Genomic DNA, 6,609 nt, shown 5'->3' with positions numbered 1-6,609 from the left:
AAAATGGTTGGAAGAAGGTCAGCGTACGCTATTGAAATACGGTCCTATATTAAGAATCGTTGTATATTTGGCATAGGGTGTTAAGACATTTTTAGCTCGACTATTCGAAGAATAGGGGAGCTATCCTACTCGCACCGGCGTCGGCGAGAGCGTGAGCGTCACACAACTGTTAAAGTTTACGTACCACCCCAAATAGTTTCAAAGTCCATTGAGATATTGCTTTCATGTTTTGCATACTTGTTTAACCATCATGACCCCAGTCTGTAAACAGGAGCAGACAACTCTTTCAAGCATTTTGACTGAATCATGGCCCCTTTTCGACTAAGAATATGCTTATTGTAATGTTAAAGTTTTACTTATAGCGTATATTATACTTTCAAGCACTGAGAATAGTCGAGCGCGCTGTCAACCGACAGCTCTTGTTCATGAAATATGTTCTGTTAATGGGAAATATCTTTTTCGACAGTTATTCGTTGGTTTAAGAAATTCAAATGTGGGTTAGTTTCAACAGAAAATGCACCACATGGCCGTCGGCCGAAAACAGCAACGTCTGCCAAGATGGTTGCTTGAGTGAAAGAAATAGTTGCTACTGATGCCAGATACACCGCTAGGCAAATAGCTAGTATAGTTGGCATCTCATTTAGAGCAGCTCATACAATTCTGAAACGTTATTTGAAAATGAGAAAGATCTGTGCTAGATGGATTCCCCATCTGTTGTCAGATGAGCAGAAAAAGGCACGCGTGCAATGCGCAACATTGTTGCTTAAACAGTTTCCAAATTACAATGCACGGTCTTTCGCAAATATTGTCACTGGTGACGAGACATGGGTTCACTTTTTTGAGCCCAAACGAAAGATTCAGAACAAAATATGGTTAACAAAGTCTGGCAAAAGACCATGCATTGCAAAGCGGATCATGAGTGTCAAGAAGGTAATGTATGCCATATTCTTCACAACTCAGGGTCCTGCCATTCAGGCTGCTATACCTAAAGGCAAATCCGTAAATGCGAAGTTTTACAAGACTTAAGTTCTTTGAAAACTGAAGAAATATTTCAAAAATCGAAGACCCGCAACTGGTTTGGCCAATGTCAGATTGCTACATGACAATGCGTCATCGCACAAGGCGTCTATTGTACAAGACTTTCCGAAGCAGGAAAATGTTGTTGTGCTCCCTCACCCTCCTTATTCGCCTGACCTTGACCCGTGTGACTTCTTTTTGTTCCCAAGGCCCTAAAAATACCTTTCTGGTCGAAAATTTGTGCAGTGCAAACACCTCGGTTCTGCAATATTCCAGTGTCTTCATAGTATACCTAGAAAAGACTATGAAAATGCCTTCAAGGATTAGATTAGACGACTGAAACTTTGCATATCTGTTGAAGATGAATACTTCGAGGGGACCAAGTAAAATTGTCATTGAAATCTATCAAGGATACATTTTTATGTGCTTAGATGCATTCATATTTGAACAATCCTCGTATGTTCAGCTGACAATAAAGGAATGAATTTATGCTGTAACGATTTGTACCGCAGTTATAGCCCTTTGATTGTTTTGCTATATTAAATATAGAGAAAATCGTGGATGTTCAACTCCTCGATCCCTATTGAAAGGATATGCTCGAAAGTTTCACAGGTGAAGGACCTTGGTGTGAAAATGACCATAAATAATAGCATCTTTTCTTTTAACTATAGCCCTTTCTTAATTTCACAAAATAGGATATAGGGAAGAAATTTGTTGCGTTCAACTCCTCATACACTTTTTGAAGGAATGGATTCAAAGTTCTTCAGTTGCCTAACTTAACATCTGAACTGGGCCATAAATGACGGACTATCACCATTTAGAAAAGAACTATGGTCCTTTGTTATTTTCACTTTATTATAGTCTAGTCCAGATTTCAATAAATATGAGAGGTACAGGCATTTTGTTAGTATTTGCTCCCATATACTTTTTTAGAATAATTTGGGTATGCTGAATTCAAAAATATATGTTGACTATCTGACAAATGATTTTTGTAGGTCAAAATGGCGGAAAACAAAATGGCCGCCAAATTGAGACATTTCTAATATAAATATGTAATAGTACTACAATATCCAAAAATATGTGGAGATTTTTTATCAAAGTTATGTGTAACATAGTAACAGATTAAATTAACAACACTTTTTTCAAAGATAAACAGCTTTTAATCACAGTGTGTGCTCCGTTAGGAGAAAAAAGCATTAAAACCCCACACTAACTTGACTATTTCGCCAAAAAGATGATGATGATTATTAAATAATTCACGTTGGTTATAATTGCAAATCCATTGCTGAATACAGTACACTAATTTTATATTTGAAATGAATTTACAGGACAGAAGCTAATTCATAAACTGTTCATATAATCATATAATTATTTCAAAATAATATAGATTGAAACATTTGCTTTCACAGTCCCATTTCATGTTAATTTCATGTTCATTTCATGCCTCGAGTTCATACAGCTGGTATGCTTCGAGTTCATACAGCTGGTAATGCTTTTATCGCATATACATAATTTATATCTGTGCATAAGAGCCCAGACGTTTTACATTAACATCTGAGGGTCCTACATCCAGGTTTACACTTGCAAGCAATGAACTCAAAACAAGCTTGAGGAATTGGATCACGGGTAATAAGAACTGGCTTAAGTGTGTCACCTGCCACCTTCCATCCCATGTCGGAAGGTGCAGGCTGGTCTGCATTGAGAACAGTTGACTGGTTCCATACCAGGGCTTGATAATGAGTTCTTCTAATGTGAAATGAGCAAGCATCACTGGTTGGGGGTATGTGTTCAGGACTTGTAGACCTGCCAAATATAACATTTTGAGCACTGTCAGTACTTACAGCATCATGGCCATACATTTTGCAAATAAGATATTCACAGTTTTTTATTACTTCATCAGACAGTTGTCCATATCCAAGACCTTCTATCAGTTTTGCACTTGCTGTAAACACTTCAAATACAGATCTTTAGAGATTCCACAGAAATCTGATGTTGTGTCTCAGCCAGTGAGTGCATGAAAGGCAAGTAAATGTCTACGCAACTCTTCAGTTATTGAGGAGTTATTTAACACTGTGTTCACTTGAATGTATTTTCGTTTCTTTCACTGTTCCAGCCATCATCCATACTGTTGCATATATTTCCTGCAAGTGGCATAGTTAGAGCAAATACGTCAGTATCTCTGGCAGAAACAAGAACAGCGTTACAATTTGATCGTTTACTGCAGTGAACAACATGGAGAATGATTCTTGTTTCAGCTTCCTCGCGTTTAACCTTTAATTCATCCAAATAAAGTTCAATGGCAGAGTTTTTTAACAGTTTCTTCTTCCTAAAAGCCGACGCCAACAACCAACGTCCTTTCTGTAGGCGATTGCATGATCAGCTTCTGACAAAAATCTACTACGTCAATTTTATTTGCAGGAAGTGCTAAAAAAGTTACACCAGATTTCAAATAATTTATTGAAATTTGTAAACTACCCATTCCAGGGCACTGCCCATTTCAAATCCACAAGCTTAAAGTAAAGAGCCTGGTCAGCAGTTATAATTGAATGCGACTGTCCCAGTCTTTATGATATATGCATACACTTCTGAACAACAGTGTTTAATGCGTCGATATCTCATTCCCAGTAAGATTCAGCGGAATAACATGACCAGTTTCAGGATCCATTGATTCCAGGTTGTTGTGGTTTTTTTCAGCTAAAGATGTGTCTACTCTTAGTATGTCTCTGTAGCTCTACGTGTGTCCTGCACTATAAAATAGGTTAACTAAATGTTTTAACCTAGTCATCTAGTGCAATGTAAGATCTATGTGTTTAGGGTTCCATTTTTTTACCATCACTCACTCCATAAACAATATCTTGTGCTACACTATTTTTGTTTGCCTATCAGATTCAGGATCTTTATGGTCAAATTCTTCATCTAGAAGCTTTTGGCCACCCTACGTTAACTACAGAAACATGAACAGTCACTCCGGAACACAGTTTACTGAATCATTTTCAGTCACACTCAGTCCAGAATGTCCTTGCAGAGAGAACAAATTAGCCCTTAATTTAAATGCTACATTTACTTATGACAAGAAGTCGTCACTGGAATTATATTTTTGTACCGTCAGCCGTTCATCACTATTACCAGTAATATTATAATAGGCATCTCTAAGCATTGACGCAGCACATTCATATAGAACAATAAGTGCATTCCTTTCATCAGAAGATATATGAAGTGGAGTTACAAACTAAAACTAGTTTCTCAGATTATGTTGTAGGGCTTCAGTATGTATGCGGTATCTGTACCGACTGTCTGAAAGCTGCAGTATTTGCGATTTCATTGCATCATACTCACGTTCATGTATAAGAAACATCATTGCAAGATCTGTATTTGAGTTGTCCAACTTGGTTTTGTGAACTCCGTATCTAAAAGAATTTAAACATTTTTATGATATTTGCCCTCTGTTGACATCAGAGAGTCATAATCGCATCCTTTAAAATACTATCACTGACTAGTTATGTAAAAGAGTTCTTCGTGTTCTTTTTTATCCTGACAGAACATACACATTTTCCAATTTAGTAGGAGTGTATGATAAGTTTGATGAGGATGCAGCTTTATCTGATGTTTATTCTATATTTAACTTAGCTTTGACTGGATAGTATGTATTAGTTCTTTGTGGACAAAATTAGAATAACACTTCCTATGGCAACGTATTTTGTCATTTTCATCTATTTTTTCAATTCTACTAAAGGTTTCATATTTAGAAAAAAATCTCTAAAAGAAATCTTGATTCAGCAAACTCTTTTATAGATGTTATGCATTGAGGCTGTTTAGTTTCAAGTTTTGTCAGATTTTGCCTTCTGACAAATGATGCACCATTCTGTGCTATCTTGAAATGGTCTCTTGAGATGCAAAGTCTTGTCCATTCTTATTTTGGAATATTTTAACACCTATGAAAACAAAATAATATTTAGTACTTATCATTCACAAGCAATTATAGTATATAAAAAGCTAGCTTTTTAAATTAACAGATTCTTATAAATGAACTTATCACAGATACTGAAAGTTAAAATAAATACAATTTCACCAAATTTTAAAATATAACGAAGTAAATTTTAGAAATAAAATATACATGTAAATTTGTCCTACCTGTAAAAACTCCTTCGAAAAGTTCTGATTCCATGAAGTATTCTTGACACCTCTAAAACCTTAATGATCATGAAAGTGTGTGTCTTGTCAGAGTTAATTTGCATTAAATAACAGGTAAAATACTCCAAACATTTTAGATAAGGACTTTAACAAAAACATGATTTGACTCAGATTGTAGAGACCGTACCATATCTCTTCGCATTCTTAAATTTTTAAAAAAAATGTGGTTTTTACAAGAGCACCGGTTACGATTGAAAATGTAAACAACCGACTCTATAAATTATTTGAATGAATGAATGAATGATCGTCAATCTTAGTCATAAAACTGATTGACAGTGAATGCTAATGACTCAGTGTGTTGCAGAAAGGTATTTAATTCGTAACTGTAATTTCCTATCAATTGATATCCTGTCAAAATTGGTAAAATAATTGCTTATATTAGAACAAAGCCCACTGTCTTTGCCGTTCGCCAGCTGCTAAAAAGGCAAATATATATGATTCAGTGTAAGCTATATTTCACTGGTACTACCAGTTAGTAACTTCATACTCTAAAACACACGACAGAGAAATTTGGGCAGTTTTGACCGATTAAAACGTTTGCAGCATTCGATTATATTTTTTCTTTGCACGAAAATTGTCGTTAGGTAACGAAGCGAATACGCCGTTAATCCGGAGTCGGCCGATTATTTGTTATTGTCACCAAACTGTTCCAGTTCACGTAATGTAATCGGTGCACTTAAACTGCCTAGCTATAACTACTGCTCATTCTGACTAAAGTACTTGATCTTCTAAACGAAGATCTGAGAACGAGCCATTCACATTCGTCTTCTGTATATTTTGGATTTCCAATATTGCTATGTTTATTTTCGCAAATCTATTTTTGTTTGAACCAATCAGACAACTTGTTCGAATGTCAGAGAAAGAAAAATTTGCAGTTAATCCAGGCTCGAATCCGGGACCTCTCGCTTACAAGCAAGTGTTCTACCGACTGAGCTAACCGCCTATCTGATATATTTCGACATAAAACTTATTGATATCGAAAACCAAGGCTTTTTAAAGCTTGCATAATGTTGTAAGTTAGCTTTTGACTGGCTAGCGGGAGGGCTGTAAGAACGAGGCCATCAATAGCTCGTTGTCAGATCCTATGCGTAGCGTAATAGGAGATGTACTTTAGTCAGATTGAGCTACTGCTGTTATAGAGAAGTGGTAGAGTGTCTGCCTTAGGTGTGAGAGGTCCTGGGTTCGAGTCCCAGTTAGAGCTTATCAATTTTCATTCTGCTACAACATCTTTTGCTGTTAAAGGACTGTTCCAGTTGTTCTATATTTTAGGCACACAGTATCACGGATCATTATTTAGAAATCCAGATCACAGTTGAAATATTTGCTATATTATGTCCCTTTGATGTTTCTGCTCTCCAGGTCCAAGAAGAGTTAAATTTCCTTGATCACAAAATTTTCTTT

This window comes from Mercenaria mercenaria, chromosome 18 (genome assembly GCF_021730395.1).
Source record: "Mercenaria mercenaria strain notata chromosome 18, MADL_Memer_1, whole genome shotgun sequence".
NCBI lineage: Eukaryota > Metazoa > Mollusca > Bivalvia > Venerida > Veneridae > Mercenaria > Mercenaria mercenaria.
Note: the sequence above shows the minus strand (reverse complement) of the source record.